The sequence below is a fragment of the Macaca fascicularis genome, chromosome 13, assembly GCF_037993035.2.
Source record: "Macaca fascicularis isolate 582-1 chromosome 13, T2T-MFA8v1.1".
Lineage (NCBI taxonomy): Eukaryota > Metazoa > Chordata > Mammalia > Primates > Cercopithecidae > Macaca > Macaca fascicularis.
The window spans coordinates 63,630,142-63,653,417 of NC_088387.1; the positions used below are offsets into that span (position 1 = coordinate 63,630,142).

At 36.0% G+C, this 23,276-nt stretch overlaps 1 long non-coding RNA gene across 1 annotated transcript; it reads right to left on the reverse strand.

Moving 5' to 3' along the window:
• Nucleotides 1-303: 303 nt before the first annotated feature.
• LOC135966965 (uncharacterized) lies at nt 304-22,011 on the reverse strand. The gene is made up of 3 exons (XR_010580675.1): nt 21,980-22,011; nt 4,408-4,760; nt 304-2,038 (listed from the first exon to the last, which is right to left on the reverse strand). It is a non-coding gene; the product is annotated as an uncharacterized lncRNA (long non-coding RNA).
• Between the last annotated feature and the right edge of the window lie 1,265 nt (nt 22,012-23,276).

Sequence of the window (23,276 nt, forward strand, 5' to 3'; positions counted from 1 at the left end):
TAACAGGCATCAGATATTTCTGGTGATGAAAACCTTTCAGTGAGGTGAAACAGGCCACGTTCCATTTCTTTTATTTTCAGAGATGAGATGGATTTGAAAACCATAACCTGGCTTCTTGATGCAAGGACTCGCCACATGAGATAATCTCCAGCACATTACTATTGGCAAGCAGATCTTTCACCCTTTTGTCTCCATGCATTACAGAAAACGTTAAATCAGTTTGGTGTCCATATAAACTTTTGATCCTAGGAATAGCCTAGGGTACCATCATTATCTTCCCGAGGACCATGTGTAGGCCTTCAGTAGGTAGTACTAATTTAATCTCTTTGCTAGAGGAAAAAGTAACTGATTTTCTAGATCAATATTTGATTGAATATGTTTGAAATGTTGGCAGATAAAGGCCCCTTTTCTGGTCCAAAGACTTTTTGAACCACAGAGGTATAGCGTTCTAGCTCCCCTGGGATTTGAGTGGAAGGAGGTCTCAAAGATCTGTAAGAAGCCTTCCTGCCTTTCCTTGTGTTCTTCCAGCAAGACTCTCTAAAGGTTGAGATGAGAAAAAGATAAGATCAAGAACTGGAATGTCTTTATTCCATTTTTTTAATCTTTCCTGGGGCTTCTCTTAACTAAAAATAATCGTTTATACCACTAGTTTACAAAAACCTCCTGTAATAGGATGTTAGAAAGAAAGCCCATCTGATCAGCTTTAAGGAGTTAACCCAGTGACTTTGGCAAATAATTTGACACTTCAGAGTCTACCATTCATACCACTAATTAAACAAGAATATCAATATATCACCAACAGGGAGATGAATACAAATTAAAATGCTAAGGTGTTAGACAGATTAGAACTTTAGTTGTCTAGTTATATTGATAAGCAAAAGAGTTTTCACAAATTATACTGATTTTGAAAATGGAGACTGGGAAAAAATTCCATCCAAATGATATTTGACCATACAAACAGAAAATTTAGTTCAGAAGCACATACTTCACTGTAATCATTATATTTGCTTTTTAAAGTTTTAGTTAAATTAGTAACTCCCTCCCAAAACAAAACATTGAAAAACAGCTTACATCTGACTGAAAAGTATTACTCAGAATAAATAGCACTAACAATACTGTTTTCTGAGTCTACATATGAAATTCAAAGAAAGATTCTTGAGAATGTTTTCCTTTAATTTTCTTCTTTGCTGCAGAAATGCACATGCATTCCCTAAGCACGAAGAGAAAAAAATACTCACAAATTCCTATACTTTCTTTCTTATCATTGAACTTCTGTTTAGCTGAAGGATAAATTTGCTTTCCCCTAGCTACAGACTTTGAACACAGAAGTATGCTTTATAAAGGAGTAGCCACTGCATGCAAAGCCAATTGCAACTCCTTGGAAATGTGGACTCTAAAGGACTTATTTTCCACAGCTTAAGCCAAATCACTTCTCTAATTTTGAGATGAGAATATTATGGTCATTTAATTTTTTTTGAGAATTTCTCACAGTTTTAATCTATTTTTATCAAATCTTCTATTCAAAGTAATGATATTCCCAATATAAACTGAATAACTCTTCAGGGCATTAGATTATATTTCTTACTTAAAATGGTAAAAATTAGCCTGTAAAAAGGGATATTGTTTTTGTATGTTTTATTTTATAACACCTTGCTCGTTGCTTGGTATGGAATAGGTATGCAACAAATACTTCAGCCAATTATGTAGATAAACTGACTTTTCAAGTTTTGTTTTTAAAGAATAATCATAATTTGAATTAAATATACCAACTTTCTATCTACAATTACATTATGAAACATACAATGCTAATGTCATTAGAGGCTGCAATAGAATATTTCTTCACAGTGCTTATACGTCAATTGAACATAACATATAAGCTACTGCTATAGGCATAAGGATCTTAAATGCAAACTCAGATTGCCCCTGAATCTTTGATGTAGAATCCTTGCTTCAGGGTCTTCTTGCAACCGTAACGTCCCTTGTCAACCAGAGAGCTCTGATTGTTAGTCCTTGAGAGAGTTTCCATTTTTTTCATGACCTAAAAAGAAAGAAAGAAAAAAAAACACTGAGATGAGTTATTGGATGTGAAAATTTAAAGTCATGCCAGCAAGAAATAGAAAGTATTTAATATACCTTTCCTTAACATTATCGTTAATAAATGTATGACTCTATATTTTCCCAACATTTCTTGTTTTATAAGGTTCAGTTTACACATCTTTTATTATTATTACTGTAATAGAATTCCTTTCATATACAAGATTTAAGGTTTTAGATTCCCTGATAATTTTCCTAACTAAAATGATGGGCACTGGGCTAATACATCTCATTGGTACATGTGAAATCTAACCTGAAAATTCTGTCTAATTCTATAATGCACTAATACTGATTACCTATCAGATTCCCCATTCATTCAGAAACAAGAGTTTGTTACCACACATTCTCACTAATAAGTGGGAGATAAACAATGAGTACACATGGACATAATGATGGAAATAAACACTGGGGACTCCAAAATGGGGGATGGTGAAGGGAGGAGGAGGGTTAAAAATTACCCTCAATATTCACTGTGTGGGTGACGGGTACACTAGAAGCCCAAATCTCACAATTATGCTCTATATCCATTGAACAAACTTGCACTGTACCCTCTGAATCTAAAAGAAAAATAAATAAGAAATTGTGTTTGTGTGTGGGGAGGTGTTACATATCTATATAATCCTTCCCTACATAATCCTTACATACTCCTTCACTATAAAATCCATAATTTTAGGGAAAGTTGACCCTCTTCCCAGTTCTGCGAGAGTCCTGTAGACTTGCTTGAAAACTTTTTCTCCCATGAATTGAAGCAGCATGGAATCCCACTAAAGCTGGAAGCATCATCTCATCACAGTGGGAAGCAGCCATGGGGTAGAGCCCTTCCTGGAACCCACAGAAACTGACTGGGGAGGTAGAAAAGCACTCAAGGCAAGCTGAAGTCTCTGGATCAAGTGGCCCTGAAGTTTGCCCTACCTCTTTTCCTTGCTTGAAGAATCAATCCTGTTTCTCAGTTAGACATTCCTGAGTTGAGTTTTCTGTTACTTGCACCTTTACAGGTGCTAACTGATTCTCTAACTTTTCATTATGTAAGTATATTTTCTTTCTTATTTTGTTATGCCACAAGAGACATAAATCATTTCTGGCAAATCCTAAGTTTTGTGTGTTTTTGTGGCAACATAGCTGTGCCCCAAATTCCACTATTTGAATATTTAAACCCCAAATTCATTTTCTCAGTTGAGTTTTCATTAGTTTTAATATCATAGTCAGTATGGAATTATACTTTTAAAAACATCTGTTTTAGACCTGACTACCTCCCAAGCAACTCTGATGTTAAGGACTCTGATGGGGATGTTAAGGTTTCATAAAAGATACAGCCCTGATAGAGAAATCCTCTAATAAGAGCAGAAGGTTTAATCCAGACCATGCACATTCTGTGCACAATAAATCCTTTTACTCAAGCAAAGAGTATAAGCAAAGTAACATTATTTGAATATTATCCTTAAAAAATTGATATATATATATATATACACACACACACACACACACACACAATTTCATTAAGGTACATTAAAAAATATATATACATGTCATTAAACAAAGTGGCATGACAAATAGCCATCTTTAAATCATTCCATTAATCGTATCATAAAAACAATATTTGTATTGATAGGAATCAAGGAAACACTTTTCCAAAGAAACTGAGTGGCTATTACATTTTTTATTTTTAAGCTCCTCAACTGACTAATAACTTGGTTTTTTATATTTTTGCTGATAACTTTGCAAGCAACTTTAAGAAGACAGATGAATGTTACAAATGAAATTAACATGTGGCAGCACCGTGATGCACTTAGTATACTTACCATTTGTTTTGATTATTTGGTTGGCATGTTCTTATTTGCCCTTACTATAATAAACAGGATATGGTTAATCACATGACTTTTACCAACAATAAGAAAACACAACAAAAACCTGCCTCCTATTTTTTCTATATCTCTTATCGTTACCTCTAGAACTCTCTTTTTGGTGATGAGGGCTCAATGCTCTTAAAATAGAACAAAGATGAATCACAATGAATAGAATACATTTACTCCTAGCATTTGTGGTAAAGAAATAAATATAAGACTGACTGGAAAATTTTAGCAAACTGTGATATATCTACAAACTATTCTGTATTTGTACATATAAAACATCAAGTATTCTGAATAATTTTTAAATAGTTTGAAATCAGTCATTCTTTTTCTTGAGATTCGTAATCTGGAATAATTACATTAGTTATCAAAGTACTAGATAAATAATCCTGAGCAAAAATATGTCATGATTCAACATTCTGTGTGTATGTTGCCTATGACTGAGGCATGGTGATTCTCCACTTACCAGAGCAAGAAATTCCCAGGAGCACGAGGAACAGATATGGTTCAACAAGAGCAGAAGAGAAAAAACAGGGGACCCATTCAGGCAGAGTTGGCTTAGAGATTGTGCCCAATGAATTAAGACCTGTGCACTGGATCCTTCATTACTCCAGAAAGCACTGCAACCAACAAGTCTAATCATGTAGACAGAGGGCAGTTGCCAGAATGCAGAAAGCAACCTTCTCTAGAGTCGAGCAAAAGAAGCTGGTCATCTGAGAGGTGTCCATCCTTTATCTTGGGGATGAAGCTTCTGGATAAAATCAAGGCAGGATGACACCATCTCCATCAATAGATGAGGATTCAGGGCAGGCTTTCAAGCTAATAATAACACAGGAACTGCAGTTAGGTAATACAAAGAAAAACAGATGAGCCTAATGTCTCAGGAAATCGACCTAAAAAGTGTAACACTTTCTACCAGGAAATTAATGCTGCTACTTATAGTATAATGCTGAATGATTTCTCCAAAAACTACAAGTTGAAGAATATTTTAGATAACAACCTGATGAAGCTGTATTAATAAAAGCTATGATACAGGCTTAAGGAAGCAGAAGATGTGAATTGTGTAGTTCTTGTAGTTATCTGCGTTCACATATTATAGACTGAACATGGTATACTGAAGAGAGCACAAGTCATAGATTCTGCTTTCCAGACGTAGCTTTTGCCAGTAATTGCATTGCTTTGCGAAAGCTAGAGCCAGTATGAGCCACAATTCCCCCATTTATAAAACGAAAATGAGGAATTCAGTCAGAATGATCTCTAAGATCTCTCAAAAATTCCATGCTTTAAACATACCTGGTAGATTTCCTGAAACAATAGGCATCATCTCTATATTTTCTTTTCTCACCTATCTTGTAGTCATGTCAATATTCATTATTATATATAAGCTGATTTTCCTAAATCACTTGTCTTTTAAAGATTAGCAGCTCTCCCACTCTTTCCACAGCATCCTAAAGGAAGTTGATCATATCAAACAGTGTTGAGCCACTACGGTGATTCTAAACAAGGAGAAACGAAGCATCCAGCAGCGATGTTGGATAAGAAATAGTCTCTAAAAGGATAAAAGTAAGCCTGGCAAAATCATTGTTTTGTACCTGCCTCCAATACATTTGCAAGGGGGTGTTAATGAAAAATGAGAGTGATGTTCCCATCACAGATTTTTGGATTACTGTGCAGCAACATCAATTGGAAACCTAATGAAACAGAGACCACCTACAGAGGAGGCATAGTGTGTTCCTCTGTCTTCCTGCATCCAATTTACCAACTGACTCTATAGAACAAGCTGCTGGTTTGTCTGTGGCCTTCATACTGATTGGTCATGTATTTAACATTGATAATTGGCAGTGCAAATTTCCACTATCTTTCACAAGTAAAAGAATGTTGTAACGCATTACAATTGTGTGGTAATTGTAACAGGTAACAGGCATATTTTCTTCTACCCAGGTGATCTTAAAATTCCAGCACTGATATCATCTCATAATGTGGACTGTTCGAATTAGACTAAGTCCCAGATGAGTTGGTCATTCCCCCTATTTAATTGTTTTCATTGACTAAGAGAATATGCTATGTATTCATCAAATAGAACTTCTCCCAATCAGGGAAATGGCAATAAGAAACTTAGTAGGTGAGTTCCCACAAAACATATCAGCGACTATATAAAGAGCTGATGTTCCAAATGGAAGTGTTCTGTTCTTTGTTTTTGCACCTGTTCAAACTGGCATCTGGTATTAGGCTTGTGACTAGTCAAACATTACTACTTTCTGTCAAGCTGGCTGGGAGAAACAAAAGAAAGAGAATACAGTGTAAAATATTAGTTCATCCTTATGTGTTATTTTGTGACTGCATTTTCCTTGTCAGCCTCCGTCCCTGTGCTTATCATCAAGTGCAGTTTATTCTTTTTTTTTTTTCTTTTTTTTCTCAAATTTGACTTCTAGAAGCCATCTGGCATTCATTCTAATTCCCACATTACAGCTCTCCATAAGTCAATCTGATGACTGCCTGTCAGGTTATAGGATTAAGTTTAAGATTTTCCTAATTCATTGTGAGGTTCTTCATGGATTTGATCTATTATATCTTCCTGAGCTTGTCCAGTTGTAGATTTCTGCATGTGATTTACGTCTAACAGGTGTTGGTTTGCTACAGTTTTCTAAATATTGGCCTCCCAATGCAAGGGAGGCTTGGGAAGACACTAGAATTCAAATTGTATTCCTACACAACTGGAGAATGGCCTCCCTGCTGAAATTCAGTGTTGCAGAACCATTTATTAAGCTAAAAAGATTGATGTTTCAATATATGGAAAATAAAGAGACCCAAATTCCATCATCAACTCACCAGTTGCACCTATGTATCTGTGGTTCTCAGGATACAGTATATTATTTAACAGGTGGAACAAGTAGGTGAGTTTAAAAATACAGATTTACCCCTTGCTATGAGTTACTGTGAATTTGAGTGTTGTTTTCTAAGGTCTTACTTTTAAGCTGAATGCCTTTGTATAATTTTTGTTTTCCTGGTGTAAAGTTAAAATGCCTAATGGAAACCTATGCATTTTTAGGGAGAGAAAAAGAAAGATTTGTTTTAAAGACTGTATCTAGTAAAGCATTTTAAAATTCATTATTATACTTTTGAAAGATGTATATAGCGTTGAAGAAAACAGAATACGGAATAAAGTTTATTTAATAATGAATGTCCACATAAGTCTGACACCATTACAAATGTTTATTTCTTACGCTAAGTACATTTTAATAAAATTTCTAGATTGAGATATGGTGATTTCCATAGTTTTCATGTTGGGCCATTTGTCTTATCTTTGTGTGAATGACATAACACTTACGTTTATTAAACCCATAAAATCTTTAGCCTCATATTGGTCTTTTGTGTAATATATATAGTGCTCTTTAATTTTAAGCTACTCTGTGCTTCATAGTTATTCCTCACTTTAGCTACAGCAAGAAAATTGTTGCATTCATATTATAGATGAATAATCCAAGATACAGGGAGATTAAGGCACTTGCCTGTGGTCACACTGAGAGTTAATCAAAATTAAAATGCACAGCTCTGAGTTCCCAGGCCACTGCTCAGCCCCTGGAGCAATGCCACTTTGCACTATAAATTGTTCCCATAATTTTAAAAATTTATAATGTGCTCATCAATTTGCATATCTGAGTATGAATTACAAACATTAAAATTGGCTACAACTCCTCATCAACCAATTACTAACAAGAAGCACCTAAAAGGTCAAAGTCATGAAATACCAAAGTAAACAGATATGTGTGCACCTTTTGCTAAGTACTAGTCATACAATCCAACATGTATTCATTATATTTTTGACACTAGGAAATAGTTTAAACCTTGGTTTATTCATTGTAGTTGACCTTGAATTATTAGAAGAAACTAAATTGATATTTTAAAATATTACTTTCATATGATTCAGACATGATATGATCTTTAGATAGCAAATATTATGGGAGTTACATATAGATGTCAGTATTAAGATATAGTGTAATTTGTCAATTGGAAATTGGTGCTATTAAAAGAAAAAAGTCAGCAATATATATTTAAAAATCTATTCAGGATAATAACATGTATTAAGTACTGACTAAGTACATTCTGTTTGGGGAATTTCTTGATTTCTAACAGCATTTCTTCTATGATAAGAAGTTTTCTACAATTTTCCACCTTCAGCTGTTGTTATTCTCATTCTTTGTCCCATCATGGTTCCATTGTTTGGTTTCTCACAGTCAGCCTTAATGGGGCAATTAACTATATAGCATTGATAAAAATACTAACTCGAGAAAATTGTTGAAAGAACATAGAACATTCAGGATTTTTTTTAAAGGCTAGCTGTGTCACTGAAAACTGTAATTAAAGTATGTGTGATTTTGCTTGTGTGTTTGTTACACAATTCTCCTGGTCTACAGTTAAAGAAAATGTGGGCCCCTACAGTAGACTGCAATGGGAAAGCACTTTCATTCTCTAGTCAGTGATAATAAAGCATAACTCCTTGGGGAGGGACTCTTTCCCTATAGTATTTGCACTACCTTTCTTTTAAATGCTGCTAGGTGTGAAATTAGTGTTGTTCCTGAAAGTGCATAAGATTAATTGTTAGTAATTGAACACAGTTTGGGGGCTAATTATATAAAAATTGATATTAAAAGAATACTACCAGATTGATTGAGTTTTACAGTTTGCATTTAGTTTTCGAATTACATGAGTTGAAAGGCAGTGGTAAGAAAAAATAAAAATCCATTCAAAGCTGCTAAAGCAAATTAAGGTTTACTAGTCTTTGAAAGACAAAGGAGTCAAATGCTGTAATATAGGGAAATCAGTAAAAATGGTTCTAAAATTAACTATAGAATTAAAATATCAAAACTCCTAAGATTGTATTGGTTGACCACATTTTGTGTAGGTGACCTGACTTTCCCTGTGCACCTGACTGGGTAAGGTAGAGCAAACCAGGAAACTAGGGCCATTCCTTGAAAATATAAGTTATGATTATTTGAAAGAAAGAGAGAAAGAAGGAAGGAAGGAGAGGAAAGAAAGAAAGAAAGAAAGAAAGAAAGAAAGAAAGAAAGAAAGAAAGAAAGAAAGAAAGAAAGAAAGAAAGAAAAGAAAGAAAAGAAAGAAAAGAAAGAAAAGAAAGAAAAGAAAGAAAAGAAAGAAAAGAAAGAAAGAGAGAAAGAAAGAATCGACTTGATATAGTGTGTGTTTGTCTCCTCCAAACATGTTGAAATGTAATCCCCAATATTGAAGGTGGGGACTTGTGAGAGATGTCTGGGTCATGGGGGCAGATCCTTCATGAGTAACTTGGTGCCATCCTCACAGTAGTGAGTGAGTTCTCCCTCTATGTGTTCACATGAGATCCGGTTGTTTAAAAGAGTCTGAGACTTCACCATTCTAGTAACTCTATACTAATTAAAACAGTAGAATTCTGGTATAAAAGTAGACAGATAAGTCAATGGAATGGAAAGACATCCCTAAAATAGAATCTCTGATGGGTAGTAAATTAATATATAAAAGGCATTTTCCAACTCAGTTAGGAAAAAAGGGCTTACCAATAATTAATTTTTAGATAATTGGTTGGCAATTCAGGAATAGGATCAATTTTGACTTTTACTTTATACCATATACCGAAAACTGTTTCTAATTTTACTTCTGAAAAACTAAAGATACCTCAAATATAGGACCATGGTTGAAAGAACCAGATAGGCTGATTGAATTTGCATTCCCACACCAATTCACTTAGACCATTCCACTTTCCTTTTTTTTTTTTTTTTTTTTTTTTAGACAAGGTCTCACTCTGTCACCCAGGCTGGAATGGAGTGCAGTGGTGTGATTATGGCTCACTGCAGCCTTGACCTCCTGGGTTCAAGTGACCTCCCACTTCAGCCTCCCGAGTAGCTAGTACTAAAGGCATGTGCCACCAGGCTCCTCCGATTTTTAGTTTTTTTAAAAAGCGGGGTCTTATGATGTTGCCCGGACTGGTTTCGAGCTCTTGGGTTGAAGCAACCCTCCTGCCTCAGACTCCCAGAGTGTTGGGATTACAGGCCACCACCCCTGGCCAACTTTCCAATTTTTATAAATTAAACTTCCATCTAAGATTCTGTTTGAAAAACAATTTTCTACTAAAAAGAAAATAAAAAGGCTTGAAAATTTGCCAATACCAAAAATACATTTAGACAGATGAAATACTTATTATTAAAAATAAAACACTGAAAATCCAAAGGAACACGTAATTCACACAAAGCAAATATCTGAAATAAGAAGAATTTTCCAAATATACATTCAATAGAAGAAAAATATGTATAGGAAAGACTGAGAGATGACTACATGAAATTTAAAACTTTCTTTACATCAAAATAAACCAAAGTAAAAACATGACAAAAATATTTGTATCATATATGAACTTATATGTCTTAATTCCTTAATTTTAGAAAGCCAATGAATTAAAACTACAAACATCTTAATTTGAGAAGGAAAAAAAAAGCACAATCTTTAGGCAACAATATCCCAGAAGGAAAATCCAGGTAAATATCACCATAATAAAGAGATAGTGGATGAGAAATTTCAACCAATTTTTGCAAAATAGAAAGTGAGTGAAAGAGTGGTTACTGATGAAAAAGCAAAGGGGGAGCCTGAACCTAGAAAGTACAGAACAGACTGACTGATCTGCCCTACTGAGCCCCAGAGAGAAGCTGGCCTCCAGGACACATGGCACTCTAAAGACAGGGATTCATAGCCAGGGTGTACACGTAATTCAGTCACTGTTGTCTCTCTCCACCCCCATCTCACCCTCTTCTTCATACACATACACATGCAAGCAGAATCCTCAGAAGTCAAGCTTCTATTTCCCAAGTTAAAACGAAAACAAAATCAGTGTTTCCTTTTCCAAAGAAAAACGAATCACTTCTCTGGGAAGAATTCAGGAGTGTGATAAGGCTGTTCCAGAGCAAAGACTTCTTTTGTTGCTTTAGGGCCTCCCAGCATGATGGCTGGCTTCCATCCTACTCACCCTAAAGCAAAGCATGCCAGTGGATAAACTGCTCATGTGCACAGCACACAGTCACTTATTTTTATTGTCGCATTCTGAAACATCAATGGATAAGAAGGAATCACTTGGAATTGAGTGAAGCATGTAATATGTAAGAGAATGGTCAAGAAGTGCAAGCAGAAAGAAATGATCATCAAAGAAGAATAGGGTTCAAGCTAAAGAAAATAAATAAATAAATAAATGAAATCTCAATAATACCTCACACATATTTCAGAAAATACTGTAACCATAAGGTATAGACAGAATGCTATTTAAAAAGGAGGGTAATTCTGAGAACAGAAAGAACTCATGAAAATTAAAATATGATGGCAAAACAAAGAACTATCACTAATAAAAAATATATGGGAAAATGAACAGCATCATGAGTATGCAAGTTATCCAAATTAACACAAAAATGCTCTGCTCTGTTTCACTTTAAGCATTAACAAGAGCAAAAGAAAATGTTAATAAAAGTACTAAGTGTTGGGGAAAATGCAGTCAAACTCTGCTTGTGGTATTATAGATTTGTACGACTCTGGAAATAATTTAGCTATATGCATATAAAAAGAGAAAGACATAAAAACAAACTTTTGGCCTAGTGTAGAACAGTTCTCCAAGTGGCCGTATACCAACCGAGTTCTCCACCCTTTCTTTCTTGTAGTTCTCAAGAATAACTGTACAATGATCTGGAAATGCAACATCCTAAGATAGGAAAGGATTCACCAGAATAGCCCAAGCTCTGTTGCAGTCCAATCCTAGAAACAGGATGTCCTTGAGTGCTTTAGCCCAGTGTGTCACATGTTCCTGAGGTACAAACCCCAGGGCTAGATGCTTTCTGGAGTCCCTCAGCTGTGGCACAAGTGGGACACCTGCAGGTGAGACTCCATGCTCCCCAGGCAGCTTTCCTGAGCCTTGAGGGAATGACTGGTAATGAACCCAAGGCTTCTGTTGTTCCTTGCTGCCTATCTATAACTAATAAACCCACTTCTTGTAACTTATGTGTGGTGTTCTGTTTCACTGGACTCAGACTACTTGGTAACCGGTTCACAGTGAATCTATTTCACAACTAGACATTTTTTGTTCCCAAGTGAAAGATATAAGGAAATGGAAACAAAATCTAGAAGGAGCTAGGTGTGCAAATATATGACCATAATAGCACTGAAGAATAAAACACTGCTTTTGCAACAACTGTTCTTGAATGAGCCCCCAATAATCAATGCGCGTTTTTGAAACACCCACAAAGGAGCAATGAGGATATTTAAAATATTGGCCTGGGTGTGGTGGCTCACGCCTGTAATCCCAGCACTTTGGGAGACCTAGGCGGGTGGATCGCTTGAAGTCAGGAGTGTGAGACCAGCCTGGCCAATATGGTGAAACCCCATCTCTACTAAAAATTATAAAATTAGCCGGGTGTGGTGCCAGGCATCTGTAATTCCAGCTTCTTGGGAGGCTGAGGCAAGAGAATCGCTTGAGCCTGGGAGACGGAGGTTGCAGTGAGCCAAGATCGTGCCACTGCACTCCAGTCTGGGCAACAGAATGAGACTCTGTCTCAAACAAAATAAATAAAAATAAGATAATAAAATAAAATAAAATAAAAATCACCCAACACTAGGCTTGCAGATCTTGCCCTTGGAAGTAAATCGCTTAACTTTTCCTGTTCTCAAAATCACTGGTCAATAAAAGTTGTTTCCCAGATGAAATAATGTCTGGGATTTTAAAAGATTAATAATAACTATACAGAGTAAGAAAAATTGGAATAGCATTTCAGGTGTAGAAAAAGCATGAACAAGTGTCCAGATCATAAAACAACAGAGAGAACATGAAAAACCATAAGTGGCTTAGAGTGCCTAATGTTTAAACCATGAAGCTGGGAGTGGCTGGAGATGGGACCAGGGAAATTGGTAAGGAAGTGCAGATCAAGGAGGGTCTCATGACATACCAGTTAAGAAGTTCTGATTTTAGGTAATGAAGAGCCAGGAAGGGTTAAGCAGAGGCATAACAAAATTAGATTGTGTTTTGGATATAGCATCATTACTGTAGATGTGGCAGGAATAAATAAGAAATATGGGGGTGGGGGTGGGAGTTGAGTTCAGTTTAGGACATGTTACATATATTGTGATTATAAGACATCTAAAGAAGTATGTTTGATAGGCAGTTGCATCTGTAAATATAAAGGGGAGGGAATAGTTTAGGATTGAAGATACATTTATTGAGGTCATTAGAATTATAAGCAAGAATTGAAGTCATGAAAATTATGAGATTGCCACACACTTACACAAAGAATTTATAAAAGAAAAAAATAAATAACTGTGAGTAAAAACTGGAACTTTGTGGGGCATCAGTATGAAAGAGACAGGCAAGAAGAAATAATCCCAAAGAAATGAAGAAGGAATGAACAGAGGTAGGAGAATGAAATAACAGTAAAATGTCAACCAAAGGGTAGACAGTTTCAAGAAAACGTCAATAGTGTTAAATGGCATAGGGGGATTCATTTAGACAGGGAACAAACATGACCATTGGACTTGATTATCTGGACATCACTGGTAATTTTTTCCAACACTAGTCCCTACAGAACTTAATTGCAGGAAGTTTGAGTATTAGAAAGTCATAGAGGAAGCAAGAATTATGTCCTCTTTAAAAGCAGCTGATAAAGCAATACAGGAGAGTGGGAGAAGTAAGCAGGGGAGAGCATAGGATGTGGGATTGATGGTGGAGGGTGTGTAATTTAAGACTTGGAGATAGTTGAACATATTTATAGGGCAATAAAAACATGTAAGAGAAAATAAAGCATGGAAATAACAAAAGAGTACAGTTTTGGAGTAGGCAATAAGTACTAAGATCTAAAGAATAAGAAATGTAGGTTTTAAACTGGGGAAGTAGACTTTAACCTTTGACAGGGTTCAGGACACACTACCCCAAATTTGGCACCCTGGCACTTGAGAAAAGAAGGAAGGTCTTTCTGACCTTCTCCTGTGGTTCTCCCCTGAAGCAGACCATAAAATAATTCTCTGACCATCCTTTAAAGTAGGTCATAAGACACTCATTCCAGAGGGGTCCTCCCTATACCCAGAGGAAAGAACGAACACACAGAGATACAAACAAGAATGTGTACAAATAGGCCTTGCTAAGTTCCCCATGGTTTATTACCATTAGATCATACTTCCTTTTGTCCAACCATAATTCCACTCTTAATCAAATCTAAACATAAAATAGATAGTGTATTCGTCCATTTTCATGCTGCTAATAAAGACATACCTGAGACTGGGTGATGTATAAAAGAAAGAGATTTAATTGACTCACAGTTCAGCATGGCTGGGGAGGCCTAAGAAAACATACAATTATGCCAGAAGGGGAACAAACTTGTCTTTCTTCACATGGTGGCAGGAAGGAGAAGTGTTGAGCAAAAGTGGGAAAAGCCCCTTATAAAACCATCAGATCTCGTGAGAACTCACTCACTATAATGAGAAGAGCAGCATGGGAGTAACTGTCCCCATCACTCAATTATGTCCCACTGGGTCCCTCCCACTACACATGGGGATTATGGGAACTACAATTCAAGATGAGATTTGGGCGGGGACACAGCCAAACTATATCACATTGTTTTTTTCTGTTTCTTTAGGTCTTTATTTCCAAAAGCTTGTGAGTCCCATAAAATTTATATTAAATAAATTTGTAAGTTTTTTGCTTCTCAGTCTGCCTTTTATTGTAGATGCCTGAACCATGAGTCTTGTGATGAGTAAGAAAAATATGTTACTTTCCGCCACTACACCCCTGAGACTTCAGAAAAGCAATTAAGAATGAATGGCAGGTATAGTGGTCATGAGGGTAGGGGATGGCCAATGAATTAGTTGGGATCTCATACCTCATAGCTTTATTTTTTTCTGCAAAATAGAAGGCAAGTTCATTTGGGTAAGAAAATTAAAGAAAATGGTAAGATGTTGAAGAGTCATGGAATCCAAATGGGAAATGGAGCTGGTAGGGTACAATTTAAGAACTGTGAGATGACATTGAGGTCCCAAGCCTCAGTGGAACCTCTAAAATCTGAGCGCATTTAAAAAACAATACTACAGTTGGTCCTCTGTATCTGTGGGTTCCACATCTGTGGATTCAACCAACTGTGATTAGAAATATTTTGGAAAAAAATAATAATGATACGACAATACAAACTAACACAAATTTCCAAGAAGTGTAACAACTATTTACAGAACATTCACATTGTATTAGGTATTTTAAATAATTTAGAGATTATTTAAAGTGTACGGGGTGGTGTGTGGTGGTTATCTGCAAATGCTATGTCATTGTATATAAGGAACTTGAGCTTCTGAGGATTTTTATATAGGGGTTTCTGGAACTAACCCGCCAAGGATACCAAGGGTGAACTGTAGTGTGCATATGCCGTATATTATGCTAACCTCTTTGTATGGTCTGGGGAAGCACTCTCATAATCAAACAAACATTTTGCTATTTCTGCAAATAAATGTATAGGTCAAGTTTTACCCCCAAATAATTTTGCACCAAATGAAAAGGCTTCTGGTTTTTAGAGTTTTTTAGATTTTATAATTGCAGGTAAGAGACTATCATTCTGTAAAGAGTAAGATGTCCACAAGCTGATAAGGGAGCACCTAGAAGCCAAAAGAGGAAGGAGTTAGGAAAAGTTTCCCAGCTATGGTGAATTTTGAGCTAAGTTTTGAAGGACAGTGAGTAATTAGCTGCGTGAATGAGGAGATAATAGTGTTCAAAACAAGAAATCTATCTTTCATCTTCTGGAATCATTCATGTATTCATAGGTTAATCTTAATTTGGGTCTTCCCTGGGTTTCCTTAGAAATCATTTTATTTATTTATTTAGAGACAGAGTCTCACTGTATCTCTCAGGCTGGAGTGCAGTGGCAAGACCACAGCTCACTGCATCCTCCATCTCCCGGGTTCAAGTGATCCTCCCACTTCAACCTCCAGAGCAGCTGGAACTAAAGATGCACACGGAGTCAGGGTCCCACTGTGTTTGTTGCCAAGGCTGGTTTCAAGCTCCTGGGCTCAATCAGTCTTCTTACCTCAACCTCCCAAATTGTTGGGATTACAGTGTGAGCCGCTGTGCTCTGACTACAAAGCATTTAACAAGAGCTTCTACAATGGATCAATTTACACTTGATGTTTTGGTATTAAAATCGAGTAAAGCCAATGACTTCCGGACTCCTGATAAAAGCTATCTGAATATTAAAAGGAGTATATTTAGGAGTAAAATTCTGAGTGAGAAATGGCAACAATAAACACATTTAGATCATATACAGGTATGGATTAATTAAACTATTATTAACTCAAATATTCGAGTACCTCATTACTAGAATTTAACTGAATCAAAGGATGCTTATATTACAAACAAAGTTTTTAGCCTGGAAGAAATAACTTTTTAAGGGGAAAATTGCTTATCTATCATTTTGTACACCAGTATTAGCATTTGCTAGTTCAAATCTAATAAAGCCCTCTCCATGAATACATCATTAATAAAATCTTCAAAATGGCTTCTCTCAACATTTTATTTTTGATTTTTCATGATTTAATTAGAAACATCTTTTAAAAGGCTGGTTTTACTATGGTAGTATCACATCTGCATTTTCAGCAGTATGCTGTTTAATCACAGTGGGTTGTAAAGTGAAACTCCCAGTACTTATTGTATTATCTAGTAGAACCCACACATTTTGTATTTTTAGTGCCCCTGAGTCATCATCTTATATTTGTTCATCAACATTTTAACTGCGCCTCTTAAAAAAATGTAATTTGATAGTTAATTTTCTAAACTTGCCATCCTTTTATTTTTTTCAAAGTAATGACATTTCATATGCCTTTGATATGCTTCATCCTGCACCTGAACCCTTTTCTCTAATAAGCCAAAATTTATTTCTTTTTTTCTACCTTATATTAACTTTTGCTATTTTTGTTTCAAGATTTCAAACTAAATTCTTCTAAGGTTTTATGATCCTCAGTAAAAATGAGTTAGCTATCTTATGCCACATCACTGGATAGTTTTAGAATATATGTAAATGCTATGGTGGTAATGTTGAAATTTGTAGTGTAAGATTAGGAAAAAATGAAATATATTATACATACATATAAATGTAAATATACACATATAAAGTTGGTGTTGGGTTTTTTGACAACAAAATTATTTTCTTTCAAGTTATTAACAAAGGACAGATTCCCTTTTCTAACAGAGACGAATTCTCCCATTAAAAGTACTGTCTTAAACTAACTAATAGTAATTCTATGCATTCTTAGGGTGCATAGTGATGTTTTGATACATATAATGTACAGTGATCAGATCAGGGTAACTGGCATATCCATCATCTCAAACATTTATCATTTCTTTGTGTTAGAAGTTGGATTTTTTTAATACTCAAAGAATGGTGAAAAGTTTTTGTGGGTGTAAGTGCTGGCTTTGAGTTTTTTATTCACTGTTCCTTGTCTGGAACAGAATCAAACAGGCATAAATTGGATCAAAAACCTGTTGAAGAACTAGGGCTGTTTCCCCATCCTACCCTCCCTTCCTTCCTTCCATCATTCTATCTTTTCTGCCTTCCTTCTATTCTTCCTTCCATTCTTCCTTCCTTCCTTCCTTCCTTCCTTCATTTCTTCCTTCCTTCCTTCCTTCCTTTTCCCTTCCTTCCTTACTTTCTTCTTTTCTTCCTTTCTTCATCCTTGCCTCCCTGTTTTCTTTCTCTCTTCTCTTAAATTGCAAAGAAAAAGGGAGAGCAAATTATTCAGATAAACAAGTATTGTTAATTATTGTAAGCCCCCTTGAAAGCAGGAGCTGATTCTTAGCATCCTCCACCACTCCTAGCACAGTACCTTTATCACTGTCTACATTACATGGAGTAATAGTTTAGAGCATGGGTTCAAGAGTCCAGCTGCCTTGGTTTCAGCTCTAGTCCTGTCTTACAAGATGTGTGGCTATGGGCAAGTAACTGGACCTTCCTTTATCCTGAAAAATCTAATAATAGTAGCATTCCACGTATATAGTTGTATGAATTAAATATGACATTTAAAGTACTTAGAACTTCTGACACATAACAAGAATTTAATAATTGGTAGTTACTGATATTGTTTTTCTGTTTCATTTTGCTAGCAAGATACATACATTCTTTTTCCTTTTTTGTGTGTCTTTTTAAGTTAATTTACTCGACTAGTACTTCTTTATTTATTCATTGATTTATTCTTTTATTCAACACATATTATTTGAGCACTTGCCATGTTTCAGAAACAGTACTAGATTCTGGAGACTTAAAAGTAAACAAGGAACACATGGCCCTCTATTAATATGAGAGCTAAGAAGGGCTCCCCAACTAAACAATAAAATACAATGCAGTGTTCCTAAGAGTTATAACTAGATTGGTGAGGGGTGCTACAGAGTTGGAGGTTACACACTCAACCCAGGTTGAGAAATGTACCTGGTGGGGACCCCCAGCAGGTGACAGTAATAACATCTTGTTGGAAAATACTCTGCCTTGGCACTCTCTGACTCTCTAACTCCAAAAACATGTCCCCTCTCTCATCTTAGTAGGCCTCTGAAGATTCACAAATTGGGTTACTTGACCCCCAAAAAAGGATGGAGCCTTGAGAATCTATATACTTACAAAACTCTTCAGTTGATTTTGAAGCAAGTGTCTGAACACTAAGCAATAATTGTTCGTCGAAATGGACAAGAGTAGCAAGACAAGAAATACTGGAATAAAATCTCAGTGCTGCTACGCATATCCAAATTATAAACAAATGGGTGCAACATCCCAATATTGCATTAAAGAAAAGACCTTTCAGGTATGACGCATTTCAGAGAGATAATAATCCTAGACAGGACAATTAACCAATGTCATCACCTTGTATTCAGTAGTACATCTAGACCATGCTGGAAAGACCCAACTGTTCTGTTTTAAAAGACTTACAGAGAAAGGGATTTTATGGCATTTCTTGTTGACACTTTCTAATAATTTTAATGTTAATTCTTATCACATTCTTGGACAAGATTAGGAACTTTGTCTCTTTTGCTCCTGTATTTCATTTTCTGTAGATTTTTCACCCTCGCAACCCCCTCTAATTCTCTCTGAACTTCTTAGTTCCTCTCTGTTATTCTACCTTATTCTTAAACTCTATGTCTAGAAAATATGTGGAGCTCATACTCATTAAAATCATGCAACTAGCCAGGTGTGGTGGCTCATGCCTGTAATTCCAGCACTTTGGGAGGCCGAGTTAAGCAGATCACTTGAGATTAGAAGTTCAAGACCAGCCTGGCGAACATGACAAAACCCTGCCACTACTAAAAATAAAAAAATTAGGCATGGTGGCACGCACTTGTAACCCCAGCTACTCGGGAGGCTGAGGCAGGAGAATCGCTTGAACCCAGGAAGCAGAGGTTGCAGTGAGCCGAGATTACACCACTGCACTCCAGCCTGGGTGACAGAGTAAAAATCTGTCTCGAAATAAATAAATAAATAAAGTAAAATAAAATAAAATCATGCAACAATTATAAGCATCATGTCTCTCAAGGAACATTTGTATTTTAAGGTGAGAAAGGCTTTTTAAAAAATACAAAATATTTTGGAATTTTAGACAGAAGACAACTAATGAGGTACAGCTGAGTTTTCTAGTTGCCCCTTAACAACCATCCTGGTTGGCTACGATCGGCAAGTAATGCTTTATTTGTGGGTATTTAATTACTAGGATAATTCATTTTAGACTCCCTACTAGTTCTAGTTTGAGTGTATAGCTCATGTGCTGAGAACTATATACTTTGATTGTTTCTGACTTATGGGGAAGCAAAATGAAATTGTCCACAATAGTTTTAAAAGCCAATTTTAACTCTTTATCTATGGCAGAATAATAATAATAATTGTCACCACCACTTAAATAGTGCCTTTCATCCTTAGACCTCAAGACACTTCAACATTGTTCCTTTACATTATTTGAGTGAATATGTTTTGGAAGAGGGGGGCAAACTGAACAACACATAATGCATGGTTAGTTATGCTAATTTTATCCCCTCCCCTCCCCTCCCCTTTCCTTCGCTTTCCTCTCCTTTCAGAATGAGTCTTGCTCTGTCACCCAGGCTGGAGTGCAGTGACGCGATCTCGGCTCACTGTAACCTCCACTTCCTGGGTTCAAGCAATTCTCCTCCTTCAGCCTCCCGAGTAGCTGGGATTACAGGTGCCCACCACCTCACCTAGCCTTGTTTTCTTTAACAAATGCAACATAAATAGCCCTACTAAAAAGCCAGATAATATCTTGAAGATAAACCCTTTCAAAAGTAGGTTATTCTAAACAGATGTGTTCAATGTAAGTTTTAAAATTTTTATTCACATATACACAAATCCCGAACTTGATTAACTAATACTGAATTTTTGACTTCCATTTTATCAAATACAGAAACAAACAACTTGCTTGTACACAGAAAAATGGCTTTAATGAATAGTAAAACTACAGCTTTTTAAGGCTTTATTGCCTTCTAAATTTTATGAGTAAATTTTGTGGAACACTGTGTAAATAGAGCATAATTATTTTGAAAATAGGAGCCTTTGTTATTAGTCATCTAACTGTCATGGTATACGAAACCCCCTGCTGAATAAACAAAAGACTGAAAAAAGTTACCTGTAGAGAGTTTTTGCTATTGAAAGAATAAAAACTAAAGCAATGGGGCGAACTTTTTCCTCTTCAAAGGTGCAAATACTGAATGCTAAACCTGGCTGAGAAAAAAATCACTTTAGCCTGATAACCGGATTACTTAGAACAAAAATAGAGAAAATTAAGAACTGAAAGCCAGAAAATTAAGGTGGAATGCAATTTAAAGAGTAAGTAGATGATGTAGGCTTTCATTTTCTTCTCCCCCTGTGTCCAACTAATTAAAATTACAATCAAAATGAAAGAGTCTAAACTTGTAAATATCTTTAGCTAATGATTTTGTCTTTTTAATCATCTTCACATTCAAAGTCTTCTTTTATTCATTTAGGTCTTCACAATAAAATGAAATTGTTTTTCCCCTGTAAAAATCCTTCCTTTAATTTGCCTTATCTGCTTCACTTTATATTATACACTCTCTAGTTCTTATTTCTCTTTCTCTCTTTATGTCATATTTTTTCAACTTTTACTTTGAACATACTTTACAGAAGGCAAAATCTGTATTAGTGTAGAGTTTGTATTTTATTTTAAATTTAAGTGCTGATCCAAATACAATGCGTCTAGGCTCTGTCACATGCAAAAATACTCATTATAATGTATACCTTATAAAATTAAACTTTCAAAAATTAAGTAGATTCAATTTTCTTACTATAAATATTTCTTTATTAAACACTAGGAAAAGTCTTTATATTCCAAAGCAAAATCACAGCTAAAGAGCCTACTGATCCATGGAAATCTTACTTTATATCTATGTTTACAAATGTATATGCTTCAAGTTGTCATGGAATAAGTGTGTCTGGGGATCCAAAAAAATTAAAGGCACCTAAGAACCATGAAGTCCACCACGGTGGAATCCTTCAAGTAACCAGGTCCAGTACACATTAATTAGTCGTTGCCATCCACATCCTTTATTGGAGGACTTGTGTCCAAAGCTGGAGGCCAGATCTGGGCTTTACATAGCATCCTGTGTCTCTCTTGATCAGTTTCTGCTCTAGCTGCTTAGAGAGCTACTTTATTTTCCTCCATGTTAGTGCTAAAATATCATTTAAACCCTGGCTACTCAAAGTGTGGTTCTTCGGTCAGAAACACTCACATCCCCTGGGAGCTTTCTGAAAATATAGAATCCCAGGCATCTCATCAGATGTATTGAATCAGAATCATGTGCACATTAAAAGTTGAATCCCCAGTTCATGTGCATGTTAAAAGCTGAGAGTACTGTTTGATTAAATCACCTCTAAGCACTCTAGATATATTTCCACTCCTTTATTTTTTTGCCTTTGTACTTCTCCAACCTCCACCTATGAATAGACAGCATATAATGTCTAAGGTGGAAATGAGAGGATTGGTTTTCATACCTTATCAGCATAGTATTTGACCTATGATGTCATTTCCCATGACTCAGGTCCCTTCTTGATAAGCTGGCTAGAATGCCTAAACCATTCAGCCTGATTTAGGTGGTGATGATGATATGCCAACTAAGGCCAACTTGTTGGCCAACAATGCCTACCTCCTGGATAAGGAACCAACATGGGCCAGCCACACCCAAGACCAAGCACAAGGGCAATAAAGGCACATGTCTGGAGCTGAGGGTATTGTACTTCTGCTTTCTATAGCCAAGGATGGATTCTCCCAGCAGGTATAGATACCTCTATACCATATGTGATATCCAAGTCTACTGCCAGAAATACTTTGTTTGACTGATAAGGGAGGAATCTAGCACTATGTTTCCAGCATTCTTTCTCATTCATTCATTCCATAAATACATAGGACGATGTTTTCACCCTATCTCTCTGACAACTTATTTTCAATATCTTTTGCCAGCCATTTTCTTCTCCCCAGTCTTGAAATGTTTGAATTCCTCAAGGCAACCCCTTCTTTACTCACTCAATATATTGTCTAGATTCCATTCTCTCAGCAGTCTGGTGGCTTTAATTACCATCCGTATGCCAACTACTCCCATTTCTGTCTCTAGCCCAGATCTTTCTCTGATGCTCAAAATCTGTATATCTAGTGTTCATTTTACAGGTCATTTGGATGCCTCACAAGCAACTCAATCTCAATATGTTCAATAGCGAACTCACAATTTTCCATTTCAAACCAATTCTTTCTCTGGTGTTCATCGATGCAGTAAATAATTCAACTCTGCTTTCAGCTATGCTTATCTTACCTCATAGCCAATTAATCAGCAAGCCTTATTGATTCTATTTTCTGTCTTTTGAATCCTTCTACTCTTCCTATTTCTATTACTCGACCTGAGTCCCAGCATCAACATAGCTTACTCAGGTTCTTCAATAGCCTCTCAAATAATATTTCCGTATCTACTCTAATGTATGAAAAGCACAACTTACAGACTTAGGAAAGTTCATTTCAAAATATCACTGGAGAATTCAATGGGCTAGCTAGAAGCTAGCAAAAGTAGTTATCTAACTAGCCTCTTAACTGATCCCTGCTCCTTCTATATTTATAACACAGCCACTGAGATTTTACATACCAAGCAATGCTATATATATTATAGTAAGTGATTTTCCCCCTAAAAACTAGGATCTAATCACGTCATTCTCCTGCTTAAAGTCCCATAAACTCTTCCTATTTCCCTTAGTCAAAATTCTTTACATTGACTCATTGACTTCAGGATTCCCTAAGACCTGTCTC